Source organism: Bos mutus, chromosome 15 (genome assembly GCF_027580195.1).
Source record: "Bos mutus isolate GX-2022 chromosome 15, NWIPB_WYAK_1.1, whole genome shotgun sequence".
Taxonomy (NCBI): Eukaryota; Metazoa; Chordata; class Mammalia; order Artiodactyla; family Bovidae; genus Bos; species Bos mutus.
The window spans coordinates 35,618,920-35,636,997 of NC_091631.1; positions in this window are offsets into that span (position 1 = coordinate 35,618,920).

Consider the following 18,078-nt stretch of genomic DNA (forward strand, 5'->3'; position numbering starts at 1 on the left):
CAAGTGGCTAGTGGCTACTAAGTGGACAGCACAGGGGCCAGCCCAGTGTGTCTCTAGGTGAAGAAACTGGGAAAGAGGGGAACGGACTTTGTTATAGATTGTATGTTTGTGTCTCCTCAAAATCCATGTGTTGAAACCCACCTCAGTGTGAAGGTATTAGGCAGTGGGACCTTTGGGAGGTAATTAGAATTAGAAGAGATCACGAGGGCGGGCCCTCATGAATGGGATTAGCATCCTTATAAGAGTCATAAGAGAGCTTGCTTCCTCTCTCTGTTGGCCACCATGTGAGACCTAGTCAGTCTGCAACCCGGAAGAGCGCCCTCCCCAGAACCCAGCCAGCTAGGCTGGCGCCCTGATCTTGCATTTCCAGACTCCAGAACTGAGAGAGGGAAAGTTCTATTCTTTATGCATCACCCAGTCTATGATATTCTATTATAGCTAAGACCAACTTGCTCAGAGTCGAATGCAAACCCGACTTTCGGACACAGTCTCCTGACTCCAGCTTTTGGCCTTCCCACAGAAGGACCCTGAAGGACGCTGAGGGGTTCTAGAGCACTGAGGACGCTGAGGCAGAAGACACTGGGCTGAGCCAGAGGCGGGCATCACATGCTGGGTCTGCTGCTAACCTCCCCACGCATGGCCTTGGGCGGACCAGGAGTGGCACTGAACGTGGGGACCCTACCAGCCCTGCCCTCTGGTCCTGCGGGCTGCACAAGGAGGCCAGATGAAAACACAGCAAAGCAGCAGACATTGCCAGCAGCTGCTCTGTGCCCGCAGCCCTGTGGCGCGCTGGGGGCAGTCCTCGCGCTGAGGAGCTTGCAGTGGGGATGGGACAAGGACAGCACAGGTGCTAAGGTCCACCAGGAGAAAAGCACAGGCCTGTGGGGGCACCGAGGGCACGGTGTTCATCTTTCATGGGGAGACGGGAGAGGTGAAAGCTGACCTGGGTCTGGGAAGAGGAGCAGAAATCCTGCTCCGAGGTCTCTTTCTGCAGCTCGGACCCCCACCCCTCACCCTGGTTTCCTAAAACCCCAGGACCTCAGCTGTCCCTGAAGGGTGAACAGCCCAGGTGAGGAGAGCCCAGTAGCACAAAGTAGGCAGCCCAACCCGGCCCACAGTCCTGTTAGACAGGCAACAGCCAGGCTCAGAGGAGGCTGGTGCTGTGTACCCCTCAGGAGAGCTCCATGGAGTCTGGCCTCGGCCCTTCCCCTTCCCTTCAACCATTCCAGACTTGCTCAGGGTGAACTGAATCTGCCCATGGAACCAGAGAGCTGGCCTGAGTCCTGCCTGCCGAAAGCCGGGGAAGCCACCACCTGAGAGTCCGGCTGGCCTCCTCCTGGGCTAAGGCTGGGTGGCAGTCCCCGGGGCCTGGGGGTCTCTGGGGCTGCACTCTGCTGGCAAGGCCTTGCTGCCTCTTGCCCCCACCTGGCCACGAAGCCCCAGTGCTGGTAATGAGCATCTCCGGCTCCACCGTGGCTCAGAGGAGGCCTCCTGGCAGTCAGGCCTTGTTCTCATTGTCCCGCTCCAGCCCAAATGCACCAGGCCCAGGCCTCAATCACGATCAATGGGCCGAGGATGTGTTGAGGCGGCACTTTCATCTTTTCTCAAGGCCGGTGTTTGAACTTCTCCGAGCAAGCGGCCTTCCCAAACGGGCTTGTCTTCTAAGAAGGCGGCCAATCTCCTTTCCCTTGCTTCCTAAGCAGGCTGATCCTGACAGTTATTGAGGCACCAAAAAAAAAAAAAAAGAGAGAGACGTTCAAAGGCAAATCTAAATTACCGTCCTCTTCAAACTGGAGAAAAGTCTTATTAACTCACCTGCGTGTGAATCCCGGCCTATTTCTGTCTGCAGACCTTTCTTCCTTTGTGCCACATAAATGGACACATCTTATTGATTTTCTTTCAACCTGGATCACCTCCATCGCTGTGAACATGGGCAGACAAATCCTGCACCTTCCTTCCCAGCGGGGCTGAGGAGGAATGGGGGTGACAGCCAGAGGGGCCCTGGACGACGGCGACAGCTGCCCGCTCCTTGCCACCCCCGTGTGCCTTCCCACAGGATCGGCATTTTTCTGGGGGAGCCGGAGAGGCACAGGAGGCCTCGGGGAGGCTCTGGGACTACAGCCAGCAGACAGGGCCTTGCCAATCCTTCCTGGTTTGGGAGGACAACTCCAGGGGCCCTTGACCTCATCTCCCTGCTACATGCCCTCAGCCTGTTCTCTTAGGTCCTGGGCCTCCCACCACTTGTCCTCTGTAACTCCCAACCCCAAGCACTGGCCACTCTGCTTACTCCATTTCTAGCCTTGACCTCTTTGCTGAATAGGACTTACACACTCCCACCTCAGGGCCTTAGCATTGCTGCTCCCATGCCCAGAAAGATCCCCATCCCTCTTTCCCTCACCTCCTTCAAGTCTCCACTCAAATGTCAACTTTGCAGTGAAACTTCCTTGGGCCACCCCATGTAAAATTGTACCCATCCCTCTAGGCGCCCCAGCCCCCTCCCCACTTTATTTGCCTGCATTGCACTTATCATAATTCACATGCTCTATGTTTTACCTGCTTGTGTTGGTTGGTTATCTGCCCCCTCTAAAGTCTAAATTCCATGCCAACAGAGCTGTTTGCCCCTTTGGTTCACCACAGTGTCACTGATACCTAGAACAGTATTCAGTATACAGAGGTGCTCTGTAAACAATTATTTGGTACAAGTCATACAGGGGCCCTGGAGAAGGAAATGGCAACCCACTCCAGTACTTTTGCCTAGAGAATCACATGGACAAAGGAGCCTGGAGGGCCACAGTCCATGAGGTTGCAAACAGTCGGACATGACTGAGCGACTAACACACACATACAAGGGCCCAGCCAGTGCTAGCATCCCCCTTCTGATCCAGTCTCCAGCCTCCAGAGGACACCACACAGGAGGCCCAGGCCACATTCTCACTTCATCATCGCCTCTACTCGAAGTGACCACAGGCTCTCGGGAAAAATATCCTCCCTTAGGCCCGCAGCTTGGCCTGGACACTGCCTGGGCCAGCTGTGGCCTCAGCCCATGTTTCTAAGAAGGCGGCCAATCTCCCATGGGTCTAAGCCCATGACCACATCTCGAGCCCAACAGTTTCCTTCTACTGGGGATAGGCCCCTGGTATGAAGGTATTTCAACCCATCAGATCCAGCCCACCAGGGCGGTACCACAGGAATGCTCTGGGTCTTTAGCTGCCCTCCCCAAGCCACCCCCAGAGGACAGATCCTCCTGTGGGGACCACAGGGCTGCTGCCCATCTTCCATGCTCCATCCCTATACTGGACAAGTGGTATAATAATTACTGTACACTGTGGTCTGGTTGTTTATGTTGCCTCCAAACTCAAACGCAGAAATTCTAATCCCCAAGGTAATTAGGAAGAGGGGACCTTGGGAAGTGATTATAAAAGAGGGCCCACAGAGCTCCCTAGCCAGTTCCACCAGGTGAGAGCACAGCAAGAAGTCACAATCCACAACATGGAAGAAGGCCTGCCCTGGAACCTGGCCACACTGGCATCCTGGCCTTGGCCTTACAGCCTCCAGAACTGTGAGAAATGCATTTCTGTCATGTGTGAGCCACCCAGTCTGTGGGATGGTGTTCTATCAGCCCAAAGAGACTAAGATGCTGTACAAATACCCTGGCTGGCCACCGGGAGCCCCAGGCTAGCCTTGGCTCAGGAGTTACTCTCTGTATGGCTCCAAGGGACTTTTTTCGATCTCCTGACTTGAGTTTCCCCATCTGCAACATGGAAGGAGTGAGCCAGAGAACCAAGGACCCCTTTGTAGGTCAGAGCCCCCTCTGGCTCATTCTGGGGAAGATCAGACCCTCCGGCTGGAGGTGCCAGGGCTGCAGGCAGGGCAAGTCCACCAGCGAGACTGACCTTCTCAGGGCAGTTCATATCTTTGGGCTACACTGGGCCAGAAGGGAGGGTTGAGAGCCTAGGGCAGGGTGGATCCTTGGGCCTAGAACAGTGCCCTGGCCAGGTCAGAGGTACATGTCCCAAGTTCTTACTTCCTTCCTCTTTGTTCTTGGGCCTCAGATGAGCCACAAGGGCCAGGTGGTTGGGCTTCGAGCATCCAAAGGCCACCAAACCTGACATCAGTGCTCAAGGGAACTTTACACTGATCAGAGGTAGGAGTGATGGTGGTAGCCAGGAGCGTTTGACTCAGGGTCCATGACCCTGTGATCTCCCTTCTACCAGCCTGAATATGCTGAATAGAATCCTGGTCACAAATTTATCCCTGAGCTTGACTCTGTCACAGACCTTGACCCTGGACCAGGCCCAACCAAGATCTCCTACCCCAGGGGCCATGCTACCCTCCAGGCTGCCAGCCTCTGGCTGAGCTGAGCTGCAGGGAACATGGCTACTTCCCTGCGTCCATCTCCATCAGATTTCCTCTTGTGGCCAAGCAGGGGACGGCTTTGCCTGAGGTGATACACCCCACCCCGCCACCCCACCCCACCCCACCCAGCCTCTAGGAGGTCTGTTCTCCCATTAGTCCAGGGACTCTCCCAGTGAGGCCCATCAGTGCTTCTTCCCGTCCCTCTGCCTGAGCACAGCCCCTCCCCATTCTCCCTGCCTCACCTTGATTGAAGTGTTCTCTCTCTAGGACCCCTGCAGCCACTTCCTAACTGGCCTCCCTGACCCTGACCCTAACCCTTGGGGTGCACTGGGCTGGGAGGATGGGTGACCCTAACCCTTGGGCTGCACTGGGCTGGGAGGATGGGTTCTAGCACACAGCCATCAACAATCTTTCTAAAACAGTCTGGTCCTGTATCTCTCTCTTGGAAAACTTCTGTTGCCCCAGGGCCCAGACTGGGGCACAAAATTTAAGAATGCCCTCGCCCTCTAGGTTGTGCCAGCCAGTGCAGGTCAGCCTACAAATCAATGCCACCTTAAATCCCTAGGGGCTCTGCTGGACTCACCCAGTCCTAGCCCAGCGCCCTTAAATCCAGATAAATTCCAGATTCCTACAGTAGGCTGAAGGTACTGCCACATCCCGGGCCAGCCCTCCCGAGTCTATTTCCTCCCAAACCCCACACTGCTGCGCCTGGCCACACTGACGCACCCCGGTCAGCACCCTCCCCACCCTCCCACTTCGTGTTTCTGCACATTCCTGACACACCTTCTTCTCTCCAACACTTGTCTTTCTTGTCCTGCTAGGCCTCACTGGGCTGTCTCTTTCTCCAGGTAAGCCTTTGACCAGGGTCCCCTGGGGAGCAGCACACGGCACTACAGTGAGTCCCCTGCATACGAATGAGTTCTATTCTGACAGCGTGTTTGTAAGTCTACTTTGTTTGTAAATCCAAAAAAGTTAGCCTAAGTACCCAACTAACACAGCTATCTAGTACTGTACAGTAATAGGTTTATAATACTTTTTACACAAATAATACATAAAAACAAACACACAAAAATAAAACATTTTTGATCTTACAGTACAGTACCTTGAAAAGCACAATAGTACAGTACAATGGTTGGCTTACAGGGGCTGGCATCGAGTGAACAGGCAAGAAGAGTTACTGACTGGAGGACGGAGACGAGGTGGGAGATGGTAGAGCTGAAGGATCATCAGCAATAGGAGATGGATGGCAAGCTGCAATTTCACTCATGCCTGATGATGAAACACACATTTGTATCTTTGAAAGCTCACACCTTGAAGGTTTGTATGTAGGAGACTTAGAGTAACCACATGGCACTGCTCAGGTCCATTTTGGGTCCCTCTGTCTTGATGGTTGAGTCATCTTTGAGGGCCTGAACAACATCTGCTTTTTCTCCAGCTTAGGGCAAGTCCCAGAGTAAGTTCTCAGTAGGCGTTTGTGGAATGAAAGGCTGGATGAATGAAAAAAGAACCACAAGTCCACAGACCCATGAAGGAACCATCCCACCGAGAGGCATCACGCATCTGCTTGCTGGAGAGGAGCAGACAGACAGATGGAAGGGAGGGAGGCCGAAGAATTCTATAGGGGGAAGAAGCTCATTTCCAAACGAGAGGCATACAGGCCATGGGAAGACAAAAAAATTTCTCAAAATTAAACCAAAGGAGGGGTTTAGGGAGTGGTGGGGCTCCCAGGGATTTATTAATGCACGCCTCCGAGTGATTCTTCCTCCTGCGATACAGGCACTGGGTTAGCACTGACTTCCAAATTATATTTAATTGGACAATTATTCAAACTGAAAAACCTGCACAGGAAACGAAGGCGGTCCTTAATAAACACCTTGTCTCCTCAGCCCCAAACAGGCAAGTCGTTTACTGACCCAAGAGGCACAATTTTGTCTTTGGTAAATTTATTTTGAAGTAATTGCCGACTCCGGGAGTAACCATTTTTCAAAGGGAAACTTGGCTCCAGCCAGCAGAATAATAAATTGTTCCCTGACCTGTGTGAAGCCTAATCCCATTAGAAAGATATGCGCTTTGAGGGTGGCGGGCCTTGGTGGAAAGGGACTTTGCAGCCGCATCACTGCCGCCCCACCATGGACCCATGGAAGCCTCCTAGGCTGACGGGGGCAACCACAGGGACCAGCGCAGACTTTCTCTGCAGGAGAGCTGCAAGGGCTGGGCAAGAGGTCATTACCCCACCACCGCCACGGTCCTTGCGGCTGGGGAGAGAAAACGCACCTTCCCCAGCCATTCCTGGAAACTGCTTGGAGTCCAGTGCAGCCCAGCGGAGCCCTCGCATTCAAATCTCTCCTTCTGGCTCCTCAACCACTCCCTCCCACCTCCCACCAGCCGGCCCTCCCACTACTCCACCAGACTGTCCTCCCCGCCCCATTGGCCCCTGGCCCTGCTGGCCCCTGGCCCCACCTCGTCCCCTTCTTGGTGCCCCTGTGAGGTTGTGTGGTGTCTGGGAATAGAGGACGCACCTTTCACACAGAAGGTGCACAAGTCAACCCATACCTTGTTGAGCAACTGAGGGCCTTGGGGAACCTGCTTTAATGAATAGGAGTGCGCTTATAAATAGCATATCCAAATGCAAATGAGCACCTCCAACAGCCTGGAAACTGGCTGGACTCTGATGGCTTCCTGTTAAGCAAAAACAGTTGATAACAACTAGGCTGTTTTTTCAGGAATGTAATGAAGAGACTTCCTTTGATTTATAAAGGGATTCCAACTTGGTTTCCTGGAAGATCAAGGTCCTTTCCTTCACAAATAGTATAACTCAATGCCTCCAAACCCCTGCTTGACCTGACACGCTATCAGGGGCTCTTTTGTTCACTGATGCATCCAAGTACCCACAGCTGTGCCTGCCAGGAGATGGTGGGCAATAAACACTGTTTACAGAGATGGAGTCCTGGGGAAGCCAGGCACCCCCTCCTCAGGGGCCTCTGAGAGCCAGTCTTCAGATCTTGAGCAAAGTAGAGCTTACAGGACACCAGGGTTGGAAAGACTCTTGAGTGTGATCACTGACCCTCTTCTCTGTCATCCAGTTGGGGTAGCAAGCTCTGAGAGACTAAGTCTTGGCCAACAAAGAAAGCATGTCAGAAGCGGAAACAGGGCTGGAGACTGGGTCTCCAATTTCCAGAGCCTAGTCTCTCCTGGAGTCTGGGCTGCCTCCCAACACCAGCCTGGCCCCATCTGAAAAGAAACAGGATCAAAAGAGCCCTAGCAGTGAGCAGGGCTTCCGAGAGCACTTTGGCTACATACTTCCAGTTAACAGTCAGAGAAGCTAAGACTCACAGAATAGAGGCTTGCGTCTGGTCACACCTTGAAGGGGCTGTTTTCCTGACTTTCTGATATCAGCATGCAGCCTAGGAGCTAAGGCCAGGCTCCCCATCACTGCCTTTGGTCCCCTCAGGGGTCACAGGGCTTAGTTCCGTCTATCTAGTAAGGTCACTTGGTCAGAGGACAGGGATCTCATGGAACAGAGAGGCTGCCTCTTTGCCTTCTAATTCCTGGCTCATTCTACAGTCCCTACCCCAGCTCAGGCAGCTTTTGGAGCACCAAAGGGGCCATTTCCACACCGCTCCCATGGTCTCCCTGAAACCTTCTTTGCTCCTGGCCCGTGGGCTCCCAGATCAGTTCTGCCATCGGCCTAGGGTCTCATCCTCACCCACTGGCTTCCTCCAGGATTTCCGTGACTGTGTCCTCACCTTCTATTTATGGAAGAAAAAATAAATTGTTCAACAATAATAACCTGAGGACAACAACTGGAAGAATTGGAGTCATTTTGCAAGAATAGACCAAATTCAAGGGCTAAATGGGAAAGCAGTTTAACAGTTAGGGGTTACGAGAGCTGCTGCTGCTGCTGAGTCGCTTCAGTCGTGTCCGACTCTGTGCGACCCCAGAGACGGCAGCCCACCAGGCTCCCTCGTCCCTGGGATTCTCCAGGCAAGAACACTGGAGTGGGTTGCCATTTCCTTCTCCAATGCATGAAAGGGGAAAGTGAAAGTGAAGTCGCTCAGTCGTGCCCGACTCTTAGCGACCCCATGGATTGCAGCCCACCAGGCTCCTCCATCCATGGGATTTTCCAGGCAAGAGTACTGGAGTGGGGTGCCATTGCCTTCTCTGGGTTAGGAGAGCAGGTCCTGAAAAAGTCCCACCCCTCTTTTAACCAACTGTATGGCTCCCAAAATCACACCACCTCTCACAGACTGTTTTCTTGCCTGGAAAATGGCATGGTTTGCCTGGAAATTTTAGCACCTAAAATCACTAAATTGTTTAATAACGAGAGTTAATGTTTTTTGAACACTTGCTATGTACTGAACTCTATTCTGAACACTTTACTGTTATGCATTCGACTTGCACTACACACTGATGCACTCAATATGCCAGCAAATTTGGAAAACTCGGCAGTGGCCACTGAGCGGGAAAAGGTCAGTTTTCATTCCAATACCAAAGAAAGGCAATGCCAAAGAGTGTTCAAACTACCACACAATTGCACTCAATTGTACTCATCTCACACACTAGCATATTAATGCTCAAAATTCTCCAAGCCAGGCTTTAACAGTACATGAATTGAGAACTTCCAGATGTTCAATCTGGATTTAGAAAAGGCAGAGGAACCAGAGATCAAATTGCTAACATCCATTGGATCATAGAAAAAGCTAGAATTCCAGAAAAACATCTACTTCTGCTTCATTGACTATGCTAAAGCCTTTGACTGTGTGGATCACAAGAAACTGTGCAAAATTCCTAAAGATATGGGAATACCAGACCACCTTACCTGCCTCCTGAGAAACCTGTATACAGGTCAAGAAGAAACAGTTAGAACTGGACATGGAATAACAGACGGGTTCCAAGTTGCGAAAGGAGTATGTCAAGGCTGTATATTGCCACCCTGCTTGTTTAACTTATATACAGGGTACATCATGCAAAATGCTGGGCTGGATGAAGCACAAGCTGGAATCAAGATTGCTGGAAGAAATATCAATAACTTCAGGTATGCAGATGGCACCACCCTTATGGCAAAAAGCCGAGAGGAACTAAAGAGCCTCTTGATGAAAGTGAAAGAGGACCGTGAAAAAGCTGGCTTAAAACTCAACATTCAAAAAACTAAGATCCTGGCCTCAGGTCCCATCACTTCCTGGCAAATAGATGGGGAAACATTGGAAACAGTGACAGACTTTATTTTCTTGGGCTGAAAAATCACTGCAGATGGTGACTGCAGTCACAAAATTAAAAGATGCTTGCTCCTTGGCAGAAAAGCTATGGCAAACCTAGACAGCATATTAAAAAGCAGAGACATTACTTTGCCAGTAAAGGTCTGTCTAGTCAAAGCTATGGTTTTTCCAGTAGTCATGTATGGATGTGAGAGTTGGACCATCAAGAAGGTTGAGTGCCAAAGAATTGATGCTTTCGAACTGTGGTGTTGGAGAAGACTTTTGAGAGTCCCTTGGACTGCAAGGAGATCCAACCAGTCAATCCTAAAGGAATTTAATCCTGACTATTCATTGGAGGGACTGATGCTGAGGCTGAAGCTCCAATATTTTGGCCACCTAATGAGAAGAGCCATCTTGCTGGAAAAGACCCTGATGCTGGGAAAGATAGAAGGTAGGAGGAGAGGGGACAACAGAGGATGAGATGGTTGGATGGCATAACTGACTCAATGGACATGAGTTTGAGCAAGCTTCGGTAGATAGTGAAAGACAGATCAGATCAGATCAGATCAGTCGCTCAGTCATGTCCAACTCTTTGCGACCCCATGAATCGCAGCATGCCAGGCCTCCCTGTCCATCACCAACTCCCGGAGTTCACTCAGACTCACATCCGAGTCAGAGATGCCATCCAGCCATCTCATCCTCTGTCGTCCCCTTCTCCTCCTGCCCCCAATCCCTCCCAGCATCAGAGTCTTTTCCAATGAGTCAACTCTTCGCATGAGGTGGCCAAAGTACTGGAGTTTCAGCTTTAGCATCATTCCCTCCAAAGAAATCCCAGGGCTGATCTCCTTTAGAATGGACTGGTTGGATCTCCTTGCAGTCTAAGGGACTCTCAAGAGTCTTCTCCAACACCACAGTTCAAAAGCATCAATTCTTTGGTGCTCAGCCTTCTTCACAGTCCAACTCTCACATCCATACATGACCACAGGAAAAACCATAGCCTTGACTAGATGAACCTTTGTTGGCAAAGTAATGTCTCTGCTTTTGAATATGCTATCTAGGTTGGTTATAACTTTCCTTCCAAGGAGTAAGCGTCTTTTAATTTCATGGCTGCAGTCACCATCTGCAGTGATTTTGGAGCCCAGAAAAATAAAGTCTGACACTGTTTCCACTGTTTCCTCATCTATTTCCCAGAGCCAGACATCCTGGAATGTGAAGTCAAGTGGGCCTTAGAAAGCATCATTACGAACAAAGCTAGTGGAGGTGATGGAATTCCAGTTGAGCTATTCCAAATCCTGAAAGATGGTGCTGTGAAAGTGCTGCACTCCATATGCCAGCAAATTTGGAAAACTCAGCAGTGGCCACAGGACTGGAAAAGGTCAGTTTTCATTCCAATCCCAAAGAAAGGCAATGCCAAAGAATGCTCAAACTACCACACAATTGCACTCATCTCACACGCTAGTAAAGTAATGCTCAAAATTCTCCAAGCCAGGCTTCAGCAATACGTGAACCGTGAACTTCCTGATGTTCAAGCTGGTTTTAGAAAGGGCAGAGGAACCAGAGATCAAATTGCCAACGTCTGCTGGATCATGGAAAAAGCAAGAGAGTTCCAGAAAAACATCTATTTCTGCTTTATTGACTATGCTAAAGCCTTTGACTGTGTGGATCACAATAAACTGTGGAAAATTCTGAAAGAGATGGGCATACCAGACCACCTGCCTCTTGAGAAATTTGTATGCAGGTCAGGAAGCAACAGTTAGAACTGGACATGGAACAACAGACTGGGTTCCAAATAGGAAAAGAAGTTCGTCAAGGCTGTATATTGTCACCCTGTTTATTTAACTTATATGCAGAGTACATCATGAGAAACGCTGGACTGGAAGAAACACAAGCTGGAATCAAGATTGCCGGGAGAAATATCAATAACCTCAGATATGCAGATGACACCACCCTTATGGCAGAAAGTGAAGAGGAACTCAAAAGCCTCTTGATGAAAGTGAAAGTGGAGAGTGAAAAAGTTGGCTTAAAGCTCAGCATTCAGAAAACGAAGTGAAAGATAGGGAAGCCTCAAATAGTCAGACACGACTGAGCGACTGAACAACAACACACCTATGAGGTAGATATTAGTTCCCCATTTTACAGATCAGGGACATGAGAACCATGGACATTAGGTTACTTTCCCAAGGTCACACAGCTAGTAGGCATTCTTCCAGTGGATGTAATAGACTTGATACACTGTAAGCACTCAACTGGGCTTCCCTGGTGGCTCAGCTGGTAAGGAATCCACCTGCAATGAGGGAGACCTGGGTTCGATCCCTGGATTGGGAAGGTCTCCTGGAGAAGGGAATAGTTACCCACTCCAGTATTCTGGCCTGGAGAATTCCATGGACTGTCCAAGAGGTCTCAAAAAGAGTCAGACACGACTGAGCAACTTTCACTTCACTTCAGTTCAAGCACTCGATTAATAGTCTTATTGCTATCATTATGACTTGACTTTCTTTGTACCAGTCCAAAGAGCAGAATGAACAAGTTGCATGTTAAGGAGAGTGTAATGGAGCAGGTGTTGGGTGGGGCTGGGACAAGAGCTGCCTCTAACACTTCTGATGGAGCATCGAGGCACGTCCCCTCAAAGTGTTTGCATCCAAGGTTTACATAAGAGCCAAGATGTATACTGGGAAAAGGCCTTGAATTTAGATCATATACAATCACTTTCTATGGGCTCCAGGGCTCTGAGAGAGAGCAGAGAAGCCCTAAGTGAGCACCCACTCAAACAAGGGATGGTGGTTGGAATGAGGGTAAACCCAGCCAGATCAGGACCCCAGTGGGGATTTGGGGTCTGGCCCTGCAGCTGGGGGAGGAACACAGCCTGGCTGGCCACCCTGGGAGTATGTATGTACTGTGCTCTGTGGGGAGGAAACCATTACAGCCTGAGTATCTTCACTCAAACCCTGAAGCCAGGCCGTCAGCTGTGGGACCCCTAACTGGCATGGCTGGAGGCAGAGCACCCCTGACTTGGAAGGGGAGGCCCAGAAGACACAAGTTTCATTTGCCATGTGACTGGCAGTAGTGAAAGTGAAAATGTAAGGCTCTCAGTCGTGTCCAACTCTTTGCCACCACCGGGACAGTAGCCCACCAGGCTCCTCTGTCCATAGTAGGGGCAGCAGGAAATGCCTGGCACAGTGAGCTCTGAGGTGACACTAAAATCTTGGCCAGGATTCTGGCTCAGTTGGCTGCCCCTGTGAGCACAAATCATGTAAAGTACTTCTGGAAATACCTCAAGCTCCCAAAAGACTTGAGAAAGGGAGATCTATAGACACCTGAGTTGGAGCAGGGCCATAGAGATCCAGGGGCTTTGCTAAGGCCTGAGACACACAGGGAAGAACTTGCTAACATCAGAGAGTCTAACAATAAATCCAGCAACCTGAAACGGGAAGGAGGTCTCTGACACTGGGAGTGTGTAAGTAGATGTTAAGGCACTGTCCGCCAGGGTTGCTGAGGAGAGGCTCCCAGTCCTGTCCAGAGAGGTGTGAGATAAGCCTCCCTGATTCATCCTTCCTTTCTCTCCCTGCTTCCTCCTCTTTCCCCCTTCCCTCCCCAGGTTTGCCCAGTTTCCAACCAATGCTTTCCTCTCCCAGGGTTTCTCTGTTCATGCATCATCAGGCCCCCATACAGCCACAGAGCACAAAACGATGACAGAAACAGTAAGCTAACACAGGGGAACTGTGTGCTGTGACTCTGTGGATCCTGACCCATTCATGGCTTCATGACAGGTCACCCAGGTATTGTTAGCCTCCATTTCACAGATGGGGAAACTGAGACCCAGGGAGGCTGAGTAGAAGAGGCTCAGCACTACACTTCTAGAGAGTGGTGGCACCAGGATCAGACTCGGGTGGCCTGCTCTCAGGTCCACACACTCACTCCCACCACATACGGCAGTGCCACTGTGGGCCCCACATGGCTGGCCTGAGGCCTTGAGCCCTGGATGGATCCCAGCCTGGAGGAGCCCATAGGAGTTCCCTCTTGGAGCCAAGAAGGCCCCAGCCGTCACGGCTCGGTAGACTCTTCCTCTTGGACAAGAGAATTCACGGCCCTCAGGTGGATTAGGGAGGAGTGAGGATGAGCTCTGCCTGCAGGAAGGAAGCCAGGGCCAAGGTTATCAGAGCTGTAGTTGGGCAACTCGCCTGGCAGGGCTCTGGCCATCTATGTCACCTCTGTGTGATTTCTGCCACTGTCTGCAGGAAGCCCCTCGAGGAGACTGAGCCAGGGGTCTTGCTGGGGGCTATGAAGAAAATGACAGGTGTGGAAATGGGTGGTTTCTCACTCTGCGACCCAGGAAGGAGAGAATGCCCAGGACCAGAGTAGGCAAGAATAGCTCCACAGAGAAGTGGCTGAGCCCTGGGCCATGCCCTGGGCAAAGGGAGAGAAAGGGAGAAGGGTCAGGGAGCTGGGCACCAGGAGGCCCCCTCCTCATCCCAGTTCATAGGGCTGCTTCCATTCCCCACTCCGCAGGCCCTGTCCTCACGAAGCCTAGATGTGAGCCTCCTAGCCGGCCTCCCTGCCCCACCCTCACTCCATAATCCCCCACTCAGTGATCACTTATTCTCCACTGCTCCACACTGATTTCAGAACATACTTCTGCCTCTGTCTTGACCCTGGTAACAGCTTCTGGTGGCTTCTCAGCACCTTAGGAGCAGAACCCAATCCTCAGCCTGGTCTCGTCACCCACCACAACTCTCCCTCCTGAGCCCCCATCACCTCAGCCCTTACCATTCTCCCAAAGGGCAATCTAATTACCAACTCAGATTCTGCCCTCAGCTTTGAAGGCCCTTCCACTCTCTTCTCCACAGGAAATTGTATTAGTCCTTCAAAGGCCCAACCCATTGCTCCTTGTATCATGAAGCACTCCCCCCCCCACCCCCCACCCCCAATCCCTCTTTTTCCTCCCTGGAGCTTCCAGATAATAAGTACAAAAACGACAGCAACCACTTCTACAGCACTTGCTATGTCCCAGCACTATTTGAGCACTATTCTGGGTTAGTTAGCTTTACCCCACTAAGTCTTTTCACCCTTACAATTGTGTGACATAAATATTATATCAGCCCCATTTTAAAGATTAGAAGACTGAGTATAGATAGGTTAAGTAACAGGCCAGGGTCACACAGCTAGTAAGGAGTAGAACTGATATTCAGACCTGGAGAGCATGGTTTCAGAGCCTTAACCATGATTTGAGACTCATGGGTTTCGGTGCTGGTTATAGGTTTTGTTTCCTTCTAGGTGTGAAGCGAAGAAAGAACTAAAGAATCTTGATGAAAGTGAAAGAGGAGAATGAAAAAGTTGGCTTAAAACTCAACATTCAGAAAACTAAGATCACACATCCGGTCCCAACACTTCATGGCACATATATGGGGAAACAGTGGAAACAGTGACACACTATTTTCTTGGGCTCCAAAATCACTGCAGATGGTGACTGCAGCCATGAAATTAAAAGACGCTTGCTCCTTGGAAGGAAAGCTATGACCAACCTAGACAGCGTATTAAAAAGCAAAGACATTACTTTGCCAATAAAGGTCCGTCTAATCAAAGCAATGGTTTTTCGAGTAGTCATGTATGGATGTGAGAGTTGGACTATAAAGAAAGCTGAGCGCCGAAGAATTGATGCTTTAGAACTGTGGTGTTGGAGAAGACTCTTCAGAGTCCCTTGGACTGCAAGAAGTTTCAACCAGTCAACCCTAAAGGAAATCAGTCCTGAATATTCATTGGGACGACTGATACTGAAGCTGAAATTCCAATACTTTGACCACCTGATGCGAGGAACTGACTAATTTGAAAAGACCCTGATGCTGGGAAAGATTGAAGGTGGGAGGAGAAGGGGACAACAGAGGATGAGATGGTTGAATGACATCACCAACTCAATGGACATGAGCAGATGCCATTAAACTCTAGTCTCCCTTCCTTTCTTCTGCACTTCTGTACTGAGCGCTCGCTGTGAGCCAAGGTTTGTGCTGGCTGCCGGGGAAAGTGCCAAAAAGCCAAAATACTGATCTTCATGGACTTGAGACCCATCCGTGGCATGAGGTTTGAGAACACCAGCAGAAGGAAGCCCAGGGAGCTGAGGACACAGTCCTCTACCTGGAGGGGTCCTGTGTGTGTGTGTGTGTGTGTGTGTGTGAGCATCGTGGTGAGATGTGAGCTTCAGCAGAATCATTCTGGTAGAAGAGGAAAGGGGTGAGACTGGAGGCTGGCACACCAAGGAGGATAACTAAAATGGTCAGGAGAAAGATAATGGCCACCTCTTCTAGGAAAGTATCAGTGAGGTCAGAGACAAATGACACTTCAACAGTGTTTAGAGGTTACCATTAATTACAGCTTCTAGTTATCAAGTGACAACTGTGTCCTCGGTGTTGGATCTTTGTTCATTATCCATTATCTCTATCCTTACAGAAATTCTTCCACTGAGCTTCTATCAAACATGCTGGCAGAAGGCAGATGGCACCCTCAGACTCAGCACCATAAGAAGAGTTTAATCAATGGACTGTTTCACAGATGTGAGCAGGGTTAAGGAAAACTCTAAAGAATGGTGTTGCATCCTAGAGCTAGGAACCACGGTGAGCCATTACCACCTTAGCCTACAAAGGAGAGGAAGAGGAAGCAGCCATTGGGACCCAGAGAGGAGAGCTTTGGGGTGCACTGAGGAGGGGAGGGTGCTTCAGCTGGGGGGCACACCACAGTGAGCCCGTGGTGACCCTGCAGGAAGGAGAACTAGGAGGAGTGTAACAAGCACGTGGAGGCAGACCAGGTGATCGGCCTCCTGGGCACAGGGCTCAGTGGGAGAGGACAGTCCTGGAGGGCCCAGCACACGCTCAAGGCCGGAGGGCCTGGGGACTGAATGCAGAGGAGGAGTTAAGGGTGACTCAGATTTCTGGTTGGACGATGGTGACAGATGGTGGCGTGATGCTCTGAGATAGAGTCAAAGGGAAAGAAGGGCAGGACCTCTGTGGGGGAAGGCCCCTGCCTCCACCCCCAGGCTCCCATGTTGTCCCTGAGGGCCTGCCTTATTCCTAAAACAAAGGACTGATTAGCTACTTGGAATGGCTCCGTTTGTCCCCCAACCAAGCGCTCATCTTTCTTACTGCCACAACTCTGGGCCAGTACATGGCCCTTGGAGCCTTTCTCCCTACCCACTAACCCCCCTCCCTTCTGCCACCCAGGAGGGCAGCCTTTTAGGGAACATCTGGGGACAGTAAGGGAGAGAAAGGCCCAGGCTCTGGAGTCAGATGGAAGTTGAGTTGGGCAGGCACAAACAGGTGGAATTTTATACATTCAGATGTGCAAAAGCACAGACGCTTATTTTCTATAATTCATCTTATCTTGCTCTTGTGCTTGTATTCCTACCAATGCCAAGGAAAGGAGTGGGGGAGATCTTTTAACTCGTTAATTAAAGATTGCTCAGACTTTTCTAGCTTAAAACAGTCTCTTTCAGGTTAATTCAACACCTTTTGCATAAATACTCAAGTCTCTCAAAATTCAAGATCTCAGTTTCCCCTTTCATTATATCTTCATTTTACCCCCTTCTTGCAGACAGCAACTGACTGCAGAGGGCAGCTGTCACCTCTCCTGGTGGATGAGTAAAGGCCTTAGACACCCATGCTGCCCGTTGGCCTCTCACTGGTCTCAGACTGTGTGACCAGCTCCTGGTATTCACTGAGGTACTGAGTCCTTGAGCTGTATCCTGGCTTCTAGTCACGAAGCCTGTATCAGCCAGTATCAGCTAGGTTATGCTGTGACAACAAACAGTCCCCAAATCTCAGGGACATACAACAACGGTGTATTTCTCCCTGTGTTACATGTCCATCACAAGTCAGCCTTGGGCTCTGAGCCATATCATCACTGCTGCCTTCAGGATGCAGGCTGACGGAGCACTCACCTTCCGGAACACTGTGAATGACGCAGCAGAGGGAAGGAAGTGCTACAGAGGGTTTCACTTCATGGCTGGGTGCTCTGTCCGAGAAGTGGTACCTGTCACTTCTGCTCACGATGCTTTGACTAGCACTGGACTTGTGACCCCACCGCAGAGCCAGGATCTCAGTGCTTCCCTGTGCCAGGAAAGGGAGAGAAGCTGGAACACTTGGAAAACAGCACTAATGACCTCCAGTAAGACTCAGTTCTGCAGCCTCCAGTACCTGACCAACCCCAGACCTACTTGAATCCACCATCATTCTCCCCCAAACCCCTTTGTGGGCTGGAAACACAAACAAACAGGTTTTCTCCCCCTTTCACCCCTACCCTTGACAGAGTAGAGTGCAGGAGGTCTTGTGGGGCTGCCCTTTGGCTCAGTCACCCAGATACCTTCCTTTGCCATTTATTTATTTATTTATTTTTAAATTTTATTTTATTTTTAAACTTTACATAATAAAAAATGTATGTAAGTATTATTTTTACCAAAGTATGGTTGATTTACAATGTTGTGTTAGTTTCCAGTGTATAGCAAAGTGATTTGGTTATATATATGTGTGTATATCTATATTCTTTT